The sequence below is a fragment of the Sturnus vulgaris genome, chromosome 6 (genome assembly GCF_052056855.1).
Source record: "Sturnus vulgaris isolate bStuVul1 chromosome 6, bStuVul1.hap1, whole genome shotgun sequence".
NCBI classification, from domain to species: Eukaryota; Metazoa; Chordata; class Aves; order Passeriformes; family Sturnidae; genus Sturnus; species Sturnus vulgaris.
This window is the reverse complement of record NC_142248.1, coordinates 28982408-28998817: the sequence shown is the minus strand read 5'-3', so window position 1 is coordinate 28998817 and position 16410 is coordinate 28982408.

The window sequence follows — 16410 nt, the reverse complement described above, 5'->3', positions numbered from 1 at the left end:
TTTTTTTTTAGTTTTAAATTTTTAAATTTCAGGCTTGAATAGGTAAATATAAGAGATTAATCATCTGGGATTTATTCTATCTGGAATACAAACAGGAGAACAGTTTCTACAGGAATCAAAGTAAAAGATTCATCTGACAAATGAACTCAAGCTAAAGCACAATTTAGGCTTCTAGAGGAAATCTACAATTTTGCAATATTTCACTTTTTTTTATAGGCCCTTCATTGGACATGTTAGCTAGCATATTCTTCTATATTATTAATCGGTTTCAGTCCTCTTCACTTTGCTTTACAGATATGAAGAAAAATGGGTACTTCATTAATCAGCTTCAGTCCAGTAACCAGTAAGGCAGAAATTTCACTGACTAGATTTTAATGCGTTGGCTGGAGAAAAAAAAGCAGACATAAAAATAAGCAAAACTGAAAATCATCCGATTAAATAACTCCTCCCAATACAGGCAACTAAGTAGTCTTAATCATTACTAATTACTATAAACATTTCAGTCTTGTTTTTTTTTTTCTGCATAAGAAGTCCTGTTAAAACTTATGTCTTTTGAAAATAATAGGGATTTCACATTTAGTCAAGGTTTGTTTATGTTAACAAGTGATAGGCAGAAATTCTGTACCCACGACACAAAATAATGTAAAGGAAAAATCAAGGTTTGGGAAGTTCTAGCTGGCAGTTGAACTCAGAGGACTGCACTAACAGTGACAGGTTTAGCCCATTCCTACCTGTTTGCTTAAGTCAATCTTAAGGACTGACTTGCTTCCTTTGCTTAAGGAAATCACTGAGGATGCCTGTGGGAAAATAAAAAAAATGTTCATAACAGCTAATTTCTGAAAAACAGTTACAATAATCACAATAGTCACAGAAATAATTACAAAAATGTATTTCTCAAAAAATCACTTTCTATGTATTTGTTTCTTCATTTTGGATTAGGCGTGGTTGCCATGACATGGAAGCTTCAAATATCTGCTGCTGGACTTGGCAAGTCAAATGAAACATTTGAATAAACATCTTTTACAAATGTAAGGTATTGCAGCAAGATCATTCAATACAGCTGGAATCTGGTGCAGATTCTTCAAAGTCACCAGGAAGATAACACTATTGTAGAAATGATGCAATTATATTTTCCCAGAAGGATTCTAAAGGCCAGATTTATTTATTTCCAGATCCATAGCGGCATCAGCTATGTGGAGAAGACAATTATCCTTGATGATATATTGTACTTGCTTGTATCTCTCTGAGAGGGATCAGTGTTCACTTACAACCCTGTGAAGTGGTTAAGTATCATCCACCTCAACCTCTAGAGAGCAAAAATAAGGCATAGAGTTGGGATAGTGAGAAAAACAAGTATTATAAGTCAGTAACTAAACTGGGAGAAGAACCAAGCACTTTCTACTCCTAATTTGGCCTCTGTCACCTAATGAAATATGAAAATTGTAGGTGTAGAGAAAGAGATTACAGGTGACCTTGCACTTGGTAAGTCACAGTTGTACTAATTACTAAAGAAGAGGAACAGCCTTGCCCTTAATGGGTCACAGCTGTGACTAATAAAGATAAGTGTGATAAAAAGGGTGGGGTGGCTGGGTAGGAGGGCTCTTAGAGGAAGAGAGCCTGGAGGAGGTACAGGAGTCCTAAGGAAAAAGGAACAATCCAGAGAGACACATGAACAAAACAAGTGAGAAAGTTAGTGAGTAAAAGTTCTACTATGAGGTCAGTCTAGGTTTGATGGAGTTGGAGCCTGCAGTCACAGCTGAGCTGGGTAAAGGCCAGTGCTCAGAGTCTGCAAACCAATGCTTACAGTCAGAGTCTGCAGCTGGTCCCTGCAGTAGGAGCTTGCTGTAATCTGAGTCAGAATGGTTAATCTGTAAAAAAAGAATAAACTGGGATCCCTTTCATGTTTTTCAATGAGAGTCTGTGTCTTCTAAGATAGAGGCAAGTGAAACTATATAGGTACCAAATAAATACTATATAGTTACTTCATAGTCTGTCTCCAAGTTCTATTTTCTAAAACTCCTGCTGTCATTTCCCCCATGTCTTTCTCTCTGCAGTCAGAATCTAAATAAAGATCTAAGAAATCTATTTAACATTCTTCCTATTTCTAATCTTCTATTGAAAATATTAGCTGCTTGACATCAATGCACCTTCTTTCAATGCAGACTTCTGTCACAACAGAAGAACAATAAAATCATTACGTGAGAAAAAAAAAATCACTGACAAACCAGGAGCCTTTCTATTTTTTTTTATGTCCCTCATTTTCACATTTCCATTTTCTAATTTTTTTTTTCTTTCCTTGAATGTCTGGAAAGACATTCTATTTCTGGTTTTAACATATTCTAGTCCAGTCATCTTCCTTCTCAACCTTTTTTCATGTGTTTATTATTCTTTTATATGGAATCACATTCTCTGAATCAGTCTATTCCCAAGTTGCTCATTTTCAGGTGATTTTTATCATGCTTTTTGTCAGTAACAGAAAATTGTCTTCCTTACATTATACTAGAGTATGCACTTCATAACTTAAGTTAGTTCATGCAGGGGTCACCTCAACATTCTCATTGTTTCAGTTGGAAGGGAGTCTAGAGCTGATCACACCTCTTCCACATTACTCATGTCTTTGTGATTTGCTGTCATTCTCAAACCCTCCTATTTTCAATTCCCTGCAGGAGCAATTTCTTCCTACTGTAGCTGCACAATCTTATGCTATCCTGTACTAAGTAACATTGATAACACTGTTCACCTGGGGTAAAATTTGAGATTTCTTATCTGGAGGAAAAGGTCTCTAAAAAACACAGACAAATTGACTGCAGAGAACTTACACAGATTCATCTAAAACATACATCACAGAAACAAAAGAAAGCAGAGTTGAGTTCTTCTTTACTATGTCATAGGTCAGACTGAACACTTATCTCTTTTCCTAGTTCTTGAGAAATGCAAAGTGAACGCTATGTGTTGTAGAAAAAAAAACCTAAGCAGATGTGTGGGCTAACTGTAGGATCATTCGGTTCAGGCATGAAAATGTTTCTATTTTACTTTTTCTTCTGATTCAATAATTCTGAAAGTCTCTTTCTGCCTGAAGACCCGTTAGAAACTTCCACGAAAAGAACTCCTGATGATCATATGTTACAGAGAGCATTACTGGAGGTGAGGAGATGAGCAAAACCAAAAGATATGAAAGCATCCATATGAAAGCATCAATTGATCTATAATTTTAAACCTCAAAATATGCAAACTCTTTGTACTCTGATCAACAGAAACCTTGCCTTTTATAGCTCTTCCTTCCTGAAGCAACCTATTGATAGGGCAGCAAAGCAGGTTATCAGTGCAGCACTTCCCTGAAGAATAAAAGTAAATGTTAACTACATTCTCAGATTCTAAAGCATCTCAAACCTTACTACAGGAGAACTAGCAAAAGTGTCTGAACTGCTCTAGTCTGTATCTTACTGCCAAGTTTGGCTGTTTCTGCAAATACAATAAAAACTGGTCTTATTTGCCATCTGGAATTAATGCATAAGTACTGTGGAAATCCTGCAGAGCAATAAAAGATAATTCAGTTTAAGAAGAATCTTTTCCAACAGCATAAGCATTTCTCAGCAATCATTCAGATTCATATGTAAAGGCATCTATATGTAACAGACCAAGCAGAGTGTAGTCCAGAGCTGGGTAAAGGAAAGTTGAAATGCATTCCTTTAAGAAGGGAATGGAGCCAAAGTATTCAATATATTTAAGCAATAGTATCCTTTTGATTAGTTTATAGAGACTTGTCATTTACTGATACAAGGTAGAGCTGCCAAGGCAGCACTATTGTTTATACCAAGTTGTCATTCATGTCCCTCACATTTGAATGTAAAATGGAAATCACAGAATCAAAGAGTCACTGAATGGTTTGGAAGAGACCTTAAAAATCATCTAGGTTCAACTCCCCTGCCATAGGAGCAGGTTGCTTAAAGCCCCATCCAACTTGGCCTTGAACACTTCCAGGGATGGGGTATCCACAACTCTTGGGGCAACCTGTTCCAGTGCCTCACCAACCCCACAGTAAACAATATTTTCCTCATATTTAATCTAAACCTACTCTCCTTCAGCTTAAAGCCCTTCCCTTTGTCCTGCTGGCTTTTCTGTAGTTGCACTACCACTCAGGTGAGTCACACTGTGTAAAAAACAGAACAGAAAAAATAATCAATTAGAATGAGTATGAAGAGTATGAAGCTTTTTGGTACATCCTTGCTTTCATTTCTAACATTTATTTTAATAGAGGTATAAAAAATGCTACAAGGGGACAATGAGGTACATAAAATATATTATTGCTTATATCCAGTAAATAATGCCAGGAATTTATCTCCACTAGGCAGAAAATAATAACTCATGATAACTCATAATTTCAAAAGAAAATTTTCATATCAAATTTGAGCTATTTTATATATTCCTTAATACATCACAAGGAGGATAAAGAGATCATAAGTAGAAACCTTCTATGAGTGAAGGTTAATTCTCTCAAACCTGACTGATCAAAACATGTTTAAATTAGAGTGAAATTGTTATTAATCTCAGGAGACCAGAGGAAGTGAAAGAAAGGAACAATTACTGCTTCCTTATCTAAAAGCTATAAAACTTTCCTTTTGTGCTTTTATAATTTTTTTCTTGAAGACTGTGTGACGCACACCGAAGAAAAACAGCTATAGAAAAACTTCCTTGGTTAAATACATTTTATGAGGAAAGTTTGTCAGCTGAATCATTAGAATCAAGTACGGCAATTGTGCAAAACTTCAAACTTGACCTTTATGCTTTACACAAATTGTCCTTGTCCCATCATTTCTCTCTCTTTAATGAACAAAAGTGTAGGCTGGCATACAGATACTAATTATCAGAGAAAACTGTGAGGTTCTGGAACAATATTAAACACAGAAGTACCATAAAACCCCCAGAAATCTACTTCTAAGAAGCAGCTGATAAACACTTGAAATGGCAGTGGCCAGCTGTAGGTACCCTCCCTCCACAATATTCCTTTCAGTTTCATATTCTCATTTGTTCACATCAGATATTTTCAGTCTGGCCTACAGCTCTGAATATAATATGGTTCCCACTTAACAAGGTGCACTACATTAGAATAAATCCTGTGTAGCATATTTGTGTTTACAGCTGTTGATTTCTTTAATAAATGCTTTTCACTTAAGAAGACTATGATTCTGTTCCACAGAACAGTCCAGAATGCAATAATAAACAATAAATATGTCCACAGACCACCTGTAGTTCTCTATGGTGTACTCTGCATTTTTTAAAAATATATTTTCTATAGATAATGAAAATTCTAGGGAAAAAAACATCCCCCACAAAATATTTTCCAGAAGTCAGATAAGAGAAGATTAGTTCCAATAAGTTTTATTCATTCTAGAAGCCTTTTCCAGATTTTTTTGTGCCATGCACTTAGACCTTTACTGAGTGAAAAATTCTGAAGTTTACCAGAAATTTATCTTACTATATAAGGATCCTCATTCTGAGAGACTGCAAAATACTTTGTTCTTTCGTTTTATAATAGACTCTGAACTTTGACACTGCATTCACATGACAGCTTTTTATTTAGATGTTGAACTGGGAACTTGGTTTCTGTAAAACGTTCTTTAATTATCATAGGCAAAGGATGTAAATTTTAGGGGTTAATTTGATTTAACAGATTGATATGACTTTGATTCAAGAGGCACCTGTCTTTGATCAATATAAATGACAATAATGTCTTAAAATATTTTGTTCTTCATCTCGTGTTTAGTTAAGAGACTAATGAGATGATTCTAAATTGACTTTGACATTCTGCCAAAAGTCAGAAAGCCTAGAAATAGGACAAGACATAAGCTATTAAGTGAACTAGTCAGTCAGACACAGACCAGTCACATAATTGGACACAGTGAGCCTTGTGGGTCCCTTCCAACTCAGGATATTCTATGGTTCTATGTTTCTAATCTCTTTCCAATGCATTTTTTAAAAAACTCAGACAGCACTGCTTCTTTTTAGTACTTGATGGAATAAGTGGCAGTTATATCAAAAAGAGATGCAGCTTCTTCAACAGTGATTATGTCAGCTTCTAGGTTTTATTACCTGCCCAGCTTGTATGATAGCTATGAAATCACACATGGATGAATGCTCTTTAAGCTCTGGGGCCTTTAAACTCTGGAACTTTTTTCCCCAGACCACAAAACTAACAGCTTTTCTTAACATAATATCTGTTCATTTTCTGGTGGCTCCATCAAAGTGAAAAAATTCCATGCTGTCACTAATTGGTATTTTGTTGAGAGTATTACAACTTGATAACTGAATTAATGGGTCAAACTCACCAACTACCTCATTTCTGGAAACTTAGTCTTTCACTAAAATGAATAACATCTTTACAAAGACTATATTTTTTAGAGTTTTTTCACTTACGATATTGAGACATTTTGAGGAAGCAGTTTCCACTGCCGTGCTCAAAGATACAGTCTACTATCACCTGACTCTAAAATCTCAAACTTGAAGACATTTGGACCAATATCTGAACTTTTCATCATCCCAGCCTGACACTCACACAAATATGAAAAGCAAAAGAGGAAATGGAAAGAAGTAAAAGTGGTAAGTTTAGAGTAACCTATAAGTTTAGAGAAATCTAGAAATTTAGATAAATAACTGTGAGATTTATTATTGAATGAAGCAGTTTTTCAAGTCATAGCTTCATGAATAAAATGAAAACACTGAAGGAAGATATGCCACATGGAAAACAGACAGGAGTCATGTTATCATCATATATATACTAAAATCCTTTGATGAAGGTGCATTTTGGACCCTGGAAACAGAAGGTCTTTTTGAGTGATTCTTTACATATTAAGCTATGGACTCAGATACTGTAAGCTCGAATGCCACAAGGACACATTTCCCACTTGGGATCAGAAGAAACCAGTTAGATCTGCCTTGGTTCCTGTTTTACCTTCAAGCATTCAAAATGAGTAGTGAGCAACACTAGTATGCTGTTCTGCAAGGCACCTGCAAGCCCACATGCAGTACAAGAAAAGGGGGCACCTTGATTTAATGCTTTATCCTGGTAGCAGCAGAAAGGACTGAACACAAACCAGGCAGGCCAGCAGCAGGAGGATGCCTGAGAGGAGGCTGTGAACCCATGGAGTCCTGTGCAGGAGCCACAGACCTGTGCAGAGAGGAGCCCATGCCAGAGCAGGCTTGCTGGCAGGACTTGTGACCCTGTGGGGGACCCACAGCAAAGCAGGCTGTGCCCTGAAGGACTGTACCCTGGGAAAGACTGACCAGCAGTTCATGGAGGAGTGTCTCCTGGGACCCTACCCTGAAGCAAAGGACTCCTCTCCCTGATCAGCAGCAGAAACAACAGATGATGCACTGACCATGACTGCCACTCCCTGTTCTCCTGTGCCACTTCAGGGAAAACAGTAGAGCTTGGGAAGGAGGGAAAGAGGTATATTTAACATTTATTTTACTTCTCATTATCCTGCTTTATTTTTATTACTAATAAATTCAATTAATATCCCAAATTTGAATATTTTCTGCCCACGTCAGTATTTGGTAAGTGACATCTCCCAGACAACTCATGATTCCTTTGTTATATTTACTCTCTCTGGTCTTGGGGAGGAGAGTGAGAGAGCAGCTTTGAAGGGTGCCTGGTATCCAACTAGGATCAACCACTACAATACCCCATGTTCCTAAGGCTGGAGATTTTTCACAGTGTATCATAATCTTAAATTTCGAGAAGAAAAATAGCTACGGGAAATAATAGATATAGGAAATACCAACTTGGATTAGATATTTTTTCCCCTAGAATGTGGAAAACATTCTCCATTAATAAGAAGTTCAGTCACATTCAATTTTCTTCTTCTGTGGAAGAACTTATTAAAAAATTAAAAGAAAGAAAAAGTTTTACCATCATCTTTGTTGGCGCACATGTCCTAAGTCAAGCTATGAGCAACCAGGAAATAATAGGCTAGAAGGGTGATGATATCATAATTAATGGAATTTTTTACAGTTTTGATCCAAATTTTCTGAACAGTACAGGCTTTAGTCTTTCATACATGCAGCCACAGTTCAATAAATTTCTTTACAATACAGAGGAACTGCTCTCTAGCAACTTGCACAGTTTGTGCTGATCCATTTCTAAATATCGGTTCATTCTTAACAAATTTTTGAAGCGTTGTGCAAGAGACACAATAAAAAGCTTCTTTCAAAAATTCTGAAGTCAACTGATTTGTTTTGGGAAAAACCTTGCAAATATAATCTCAGTTTTTCCTCAATGTGCTGTATAAATGCAGTCTGTTCTCCTCCCCTTGCAATAAATATAATCAGCATCTGAATATTTTCTTGTGCTTTTATTAGTATTATTAAACTATATAATCCTCAGAGCTCATATTCAAAAACTTATTTAAGAACATCAGATGGTACTTGTGTCCATTAAGAACTGATCTGGGTGATATTATGGTGCTAATATTTGTTATCACTGTATGAAAATTATTATAGCAATAAACCCACACAGTTTTCGAAGTGATTCCATTTAATCTCAGCAAAAACAAATAATTTGTCATGCAGAGTACTTTACATTATTAATCCACTGCTGACAGATAGCCAGAAAATTCGTAAGTGTTGTTCCTCATTTACTCATTCATGAAGACTGATCTGAATAAACTGGCAATGGGTGAGCACCACCAGACCTGGAGGATCACTTTGAAGCCAGTCAGAGCACTTGAGAGCATTATCCCAAAAAGACATTTATAACTCTGCAATGAGAATGGGGATGACAGTTCAATGATTGGGTGCAAAGAGTACCATGAATAAACAATAAGGTGGTAAAACAATTTCATAGATATCATTATTCTCATTTTATAGGCAGACGAAGTAAGGCACGGCTTCTTACATTTTTGGTCTTGTATTTTTAGCAAGTCTGAACTACAATAGGATCTTTCTACACTTAAAAACAGAAGCTGTGTGTCCAGCTGATATGCAGATTTGAATACCAGGACATTATTAAAAAGAAATTTTGTTATTATCATATTCTTCTGTGCCCAAAGATTCGTAATTTTTATGAATCCACATGCCTGAATGGTTCTATACTATACCACTGAGAATTTGGGAGTCACTGCCTAGAGCTGTATTAATCACTTGTCTGATAAACACATCTATAATACTGGCAAGAATTGTGTCATATAAATAGAATTAAAGTTTCTTGTATGATTACTGTCTACATTTAATTTGGGATGGTATTTTCACATTAGTGTGCTTGGAAGGAAATGTCTTTAAAAGATGCCTCATCATTATATGATGAAAAAAGTTTTAAAGAAAAGACTTGTGTCATTTCTGATCCAAAACCTATGGGCAACTATAGCCTGATTTAAGCTGAAAATATGTTTAAACTGTACCATTTTGCACAGCTTTACATTTGAGATAATAAACTATGCCTTTTGCAGCATATGAAAGTGTGACTTTCATTTTGCATCTCATTATATAGAAGAGTAGAGCAAGATTCTCTCCAAAGGCAGTCCCTAAGAAGGCTCTGAAGAAAGTGAGATTTTGACGAGAAGGAACTTGCTTTAAGGCCATGTGTCACCACATCAGCAGAGACAACATGGGAGCACTAAGACTTTCTCCCCACTCCCTCATTCCAACCAGTGGACCATAGTCCCAAATTTCTGCGAGTCAGTTGGTCCTTGTCTGTCACAAAGACTTTCATCCTTTCATGGATTGCTATCTCATTCCTACACTAATAAAAACAGTTAGAGTTAGTAATTGGAATTTATGACTTTATTTTACCACTTTTCCAAAGACTCATTAAATCTCTTTTATGTGTATTTTTCCGTGCCTCATACTTTCATTAACTGGAAAAAAAGAGAATAAAGTCCCATTTACAACACCACTGCAGCCATGCAGAATCCTTGCTTGACTGATGTTCTTCTAATGAATTATATGTATTGTAAATAAGTAACGAAAACTAGCCCAAGGTCTTAACCATTAATTTTTCATTAATGAAATGCACCACTTAGCTTGTTTGACACTTAAGTGATTCCCATAAATTTAAAATAGACATCACCATAAGGAAAGCATTTGAAAGTGCCATTGAGGGAACAAGATAATGAACTATTCACCCTTCCTCAAGCACTTCTAAATTCACAGGCTAGCCAGTTGTAAAATTTGAAAATGAGAAATATTTTAATTCTTAAAGTAGATGCCAAGATTTAATGAAAAAATTAAGTAGTAAGTGAGCTTCTTCTTAGGGGCTTTTTCTTGTCTTCTGCTTTTCTCTCCTTTTACATTCTACAGCAGGAAAATTCTTATGCCTTATTTAGCTTAGTATGTCATGAAAAAATAATAACACCTATATGAGAGAGGAGCAAAGGATAGAGTGGGCTTGGAGTTAACCTGTAACATCCTGCTTTGGCTGATTGCAATTGATGGTGGGGCTTGTGAGGTCATTGCTAATAGGCAATATCTCTTTCATGTTCCAGGGAGAGGGCAGCTCAGTCATAAGCTTTGACTCTGCTTTCTCACAGGAAATCTCTGCAATACAGGCCTTGATCCAGGCATCATTTTCTGCTACTCAGCTACACATTGCTAAACAGTGGTTTCTCCTAGCTATATCAGGCAGGTCACTTGCTGATGTCATTACAATACTACAATTAGGCAACAGACTTGAATTGCAACCCTCTGGGCCTGAAAGTAAAGCTTAAACATTGATATTTCCCTCCAGATCAAAATTTATGTGAGCAGCCAAGTGAAAAAAACCAAAACCCCATAACCAACAGTAATAAAAACAAAATTACAGCAAAACAAAAACAAACAAACAAAACCAACAAAAAAAAAAACAACGACCAAAAAAAAGCAACAACAACATGGAGGACAGCACAAGTAACCAGAAACCCTCTTTTGTGCAGAAATAATACTACCTACCCTGAAAACCTGTCTGCTTATCAAGACTGTTGTGAAGGCTGGCATGTCAGAGTACAGCCCACCAATAGCCAGTCTGAGGCAAGATCTGTGCTGTGCTTGCAGCAACCTGGTGCTGCAGCAGTGGTGCAGAGATTGGCCCCCAGGAGGCAGAGGGGACCATTTCACTGAGATGTTTCCTATTTTCACTAAGGATCTGGTTTTGGCACAATGTAAATATGATGGATGAAGCCAAAAATACCATGGTCCTTCCTGTGGATTTTCTTTCAGAAAAACCCCAAAACCCAACAAAAAAGAGAAATATATAGAATACAACAGCTCAATTGTAAGGGCCCTACAAGAGCCTTTACTCTCCCATTACATAAATGATCCCCAATGTGTTGTCTGAACCTACCCTTTCACAGCTTTGAACCATTCCCACACATGTTGCTGAAGGATGAAGAGCTCATCACCTCCCCAGAACACAGTGAAGTTGTCCCTCAGCCTACTTTCCTCCAAAGTAGACAAGCCTAGTGTAGCCAGCTGCACCTTATAGGGCATTCCTCCCTGTCACCAGCTGTGTTGCCCTTCTCTGAACATATTCAAGGACCTCCATATCCTTCTTAAAGTGTGGAGTGCAGAACTGCACAGAGTACTTGAGGTGACACTGCACTAGTGCTGCAAGGATGATGACCTCTTCTGCCCACCTGGTTACATTGTGTGGGCATTTTTTCCAGTACTTTGGAAATGTTAAATTTGCAATGTAAACAGAGATCTGAGGTGTCCTTTATATTGCCTTGCATAGTTACTGGCATAGTGGCACTGGATTTTTGGAAGCATTCCTTATCAAGAGTTGTGAAATTGGGATTTTAAAACGCTTGAAAGATTATGTAGTCTGGATCATACACTAATTTGTGTGAAGAATGATGTTGTCTAAAGCATCCTAGTGAACTACAGCTTACATAAAACCTCTAAACTACTTTCTTAGCTTTTCTTGTATTCTCAAAATCGTCAATCCCTATGCAAAACATGTTTTGTATTGCTGCTGAGCATTTGTCATTTTTTCTCATCTTCCATCCAAGAGAATTCTATATTGCTGCATTTTTTAAATGTTGGTTGTGAGATTTAAGAATACTGAGAATAATTTCTAAAGTGTATCAGATACAACATGACCTATAAATGACGGAAAGAAGTTTCAATGAACCCTTATCCAACTTTGATCAGTTCATATGGTTTACTTCAGATTTATTTGCAAGAATTGCAGTTCAAACATAATTTTTCTCTACAATCTGGAACTGCTACTCTCTTTTTAGGTGTGTGAGATATTGAGAGAGAAAAAACTGAGGGAAAAAAAGTGCTCTCACTCCAAGTTTTCTAGGTATTTTGGCATCCTCAGTAAATGTAACACTATCCAAAGGCAGAAATGATTAGCAACTAAAATCTAATGACTTGAGAAGTTTGTGTGTAGAAGAAGGGTCACAGGCACAAAATATTGGGTTGCTGCTTTTGATACAAGAGTAAGATAGCAAAAGTGCAGTCACCTCTCTGGGGAGGCATAAATTCTATCTAACCATGAAGTCTGAAATATAAGGGCATGACAATATACATAGAAATACAGTAGGAATGTTTGCCTTTCATATTTAGTTGTCACAAACGAATCTATCTTAGGCTATTTTTAAAAAATAACTGAAATAATTTCAATGGCCCTTGCAGAAGCAGTTCCTTGTTCACGGCTCATTTTCTTTGGACAGGTGTCCACCAGAAAAGAAATGCCAGGACTGCTAATTAGTTCTCTTTTAAAGAATCTCAGAAATAAATGCATGAGGCACGACCTCAAATCAAAGCATTGTCACTTTCAGCCCTTCAGTACAGGATTTAGGCTTCTGATAACTTGGATGGTGGTAATATAGGCTTTGCTCACTCTCTTTCTTTTAGGGTTAATAAATAAACATGTTCATAGCCCTGAGGGGCACTTGTGCAGCAGCAATAAATTCTGAAGGCTGTGTAGAGATGGTAATAACTATTATGCCTTTCACACCGCTGTAAATACATAGCAGGACAATGGAGGCCAATCATCATTAACATCATCTGCTAGTAGTCCAATTCTGTGGGTGAAATGAGCAGGTAGGTCTTGGCCTTCCTGAGTCCTGAACGGGTGAATCCATAAAAAGACAGACCACAGGCACAGCCAGCCCCCATTGGCTCCCTTGTTGACTCTTTTAGTAAAGACAACAACTAATGAGCAAGAATGAATTCTGAACTTCCTAAATACAGCTGCCTGCTAAGGTTTAGTTATGAACAACAGATACTGAGCATACAGAAACAACCTGCCCTGCTACTTTCTGTACTGAGTCTACTCTGGTTGTAAACCAAGGACTCCCCTCTTTTGGGCTGCCCTCATTGACATCAAAGGATTTAAAACTGAAACCACTTACAAATTGGAGCAGAGGTATATCTCTTGAGGTTAATAAATGGGGACATTGTGATGTTGCTAGTATGCAGCAATGAAGAAGGAAAAGCTTGTTTTAAGTCATACCTTAATGCAACTTCAGATTGAAACAATACTACATATTTTAAATACGTATTCTGCCTCTATCCATTTACCTCAGAGTTTTATAATAAACCTTTCATCACTGTATGAATGTCTGTTTACATCATTCTCATTTGCCCATTTCATACTCACCACCATCAAAAGATACATATCCTTCATTAAAAACAATGGACTATACCCCATAGATTTGGGAACAATGTGGAGGAGCTGAAAGTTAGTGAGTGCATCCCCCAGCACCATCTTAAAGCTAAAGAATAAGGTGTATACTATAGAACTTCTTACTCTGAAATGAGGATCCACTTACATGTTATAGTGGATCATGCATCAAAGCAGCTGACAACGTCTGTGAAAGCTGGAGGGATTACTCTTATTACTTGAAAGCAATACAGCTAGGCTGACTACAAAGAGGAAGAAAAAAAAACATTGACAGAGCTGAGAGGTAAGATCTGAATCTAAACATAAAATGCTTTAGCCTACAGACTTCATTGAAACAAGCCTCTTCCTCAGTAAGGTAAAAAAGGCAGACAACAGTAAGAAATTCACTGGAAGGAGAGCCACCGTATACACTTTAATGAAATTCAATTCATTCTGTAATTGGGTCACATCAGTAAAAATGAATGCAAATTTATGGGCTTACAATGTGTTTCACAGTAATGAATGCCTAATAAATCAGTTTTTAAAAACAATGGGTTTGTATTCTCACCCCAAACCTCTGTCCTATCATTAACCAATCCTACAAATGCCCCCAGGAAGTATGGTATCAACTATCTACAGCACACATGCAACAGAAATCAGGATGTAGCTCAAAACCTGTTACCTTTTTAATTAGGAGTTTAGGTCCTCACCTTCTCCCATCAATGCAGGCAGCTCAAACTTTAACAAGATGAGTACTTAAGAAATCAGTGCTTTGGGGTGCTGATGTCATTAGTTGAAACTCCACAGGAAAGCCAGGCACAATGTGGGTTCCAGTAACATAACACTATGAAAAGAAGCCCCAGACCCCCTATCTTTTCAAAAAGAAGAAGAAATTACTCAGAGGCTTTTTAAAGGGATTTTATTTTAACAACAAGAGAGAAATCCATTTCCTCTAGACTTTGGAATGTAGGTCTCAAAGAAGTAGAAAGTGCTTTCTAAGATGATGGAATTACTTATTGGAATATATGTTAATTTAACAGGATTAAAAGCCCTTAACGTGCAAGTCTCCTGCTCTGCCGTGTTTGCAAATAAAAGCTGAAGTATTTGTTTGAATTTCACAGAAACACAAAATATTCTGAGCTGGAGGAGAACCACAATGATCATCTATCCAACTCTTAACTGAATGGCCCACAAGGAGATCAAAACCATGAACCTGCTGTTATTAGCACCATGCTCTAACCAACTGAACTAAAATTTATTCCAGTAGAGACCTCTACTTCTTGGAAGGTTCCAGTCTTTTCATTAGACCTCTACTGTCAGAAAAAATCACAATCACTTAGGTTGGAAAACACCTTCAAGATCATGGAGTCCAATCTTTGACCAATCATCCCTTTGTCAATAAGTCCATAACATGAAGTGCCACCTACAGTCACTTCTTGAACATTTCAAGGAAAATCTCACCGACTCAAAAGGAATTAAGTCCCCAAATATTTAGAGTCCATATACTGTATTTCAAGACATGCTTGTATTAGGTTTGGGTAAAAAGAGATCTTAATCACAATTGCTATTCCTTTGGAAATTTCATCTGGGAGACTCAGGCTAATAAAATGAAATGGTAGACACATGAAAAGAGCATGGAAAGTAAGATCATCAAAAAACTTTTACCCTTCCTTGGACTTCAGAGGAGCCAGTTCCCTCTAGCTGCAGGCATTTTTATTAAAGCCAGATTAGTCCTGCTGCAGCATCTACAACACATTTGCAGAAATGGACAGCAGAGGATTAGTAGCATGCTTCTGTGCTGCTAACGTGGAATAGTTCTTTCATGCACTACCCTGTATTTATTTCTCAATCTGTACAATGTGAAATTCACTAAATCACAACAACATTCTGTTATCCCAAATTTGCAGTGTAAATAAATATTTACTCAGCTAATTTATCTTGCTATAAACTGTATGATTGCAATACATATTTTCCACTGTTCCAGCAGAGCAACATCCAAGCAAGGCCTCGGGGTTGTGCTCTTTGCTCTAGCTCTGACTTGCTGTGTCACTGGGGAGTAATCTTTTAACCTTTCTGTGCTGTGTTTAATCTAAATGTAAAATGAACTGATATTATAAACGCCCCTGAAGTTTTTCCATCCCAAGTGTGTTGTAAGGCTTAATTAATTAGTGACTGTGAGGCACTTCATGTGAAAGTTCTTAATGTGAAAGACAGTGTATACTGAGGTACTGTGATTGCTTGTCATGTTTATTAATTCTGAATAGCACCAGAAAGCCATTTTCAAAATATATTTTCCATGTATTTTAGAATCTGGTTAGGCAGAATTATTATAGGGAAATTTATGACTGCAAGACTAATTCACACTTTTTCAGACCCCTGTCTCAGCTCTGGAAATTCTCCTCATACTTGGCTCCCCAGCTTGCTCTCACAGATCCTCCCTGCACATAAAATCCCCTAGTACTTGAGTCTGAATGGAGTCAGGGGGCTACTATTGCCACATCTCAAGGCATTCTCCCAGGAAACTGTCTAGATCACCTAGAGAGGTGCTAACACCAAGAGGGTTTACTGTTTAAGGGCAGCTTTTTCAGAAAGAAGGATGCTTTGAATTCAGTTGTGTTTCAGAGTGTGGAGATGGACTGCTGCAGCATGTACCACTCAGACATTGGAAGGGACTAAAAATAATAATAAAAAACAGTGACTGCCAGGAACTAGATGATCTTTAAGGTTCCTTCCAACCCAAGCCATTCTGCGATGATTCTGTGAGTAAGATGGTCTGACTTCTTGCCCAACTTTCATGATTCTCTCCCCATGTTTAGATGTTTCCTTAT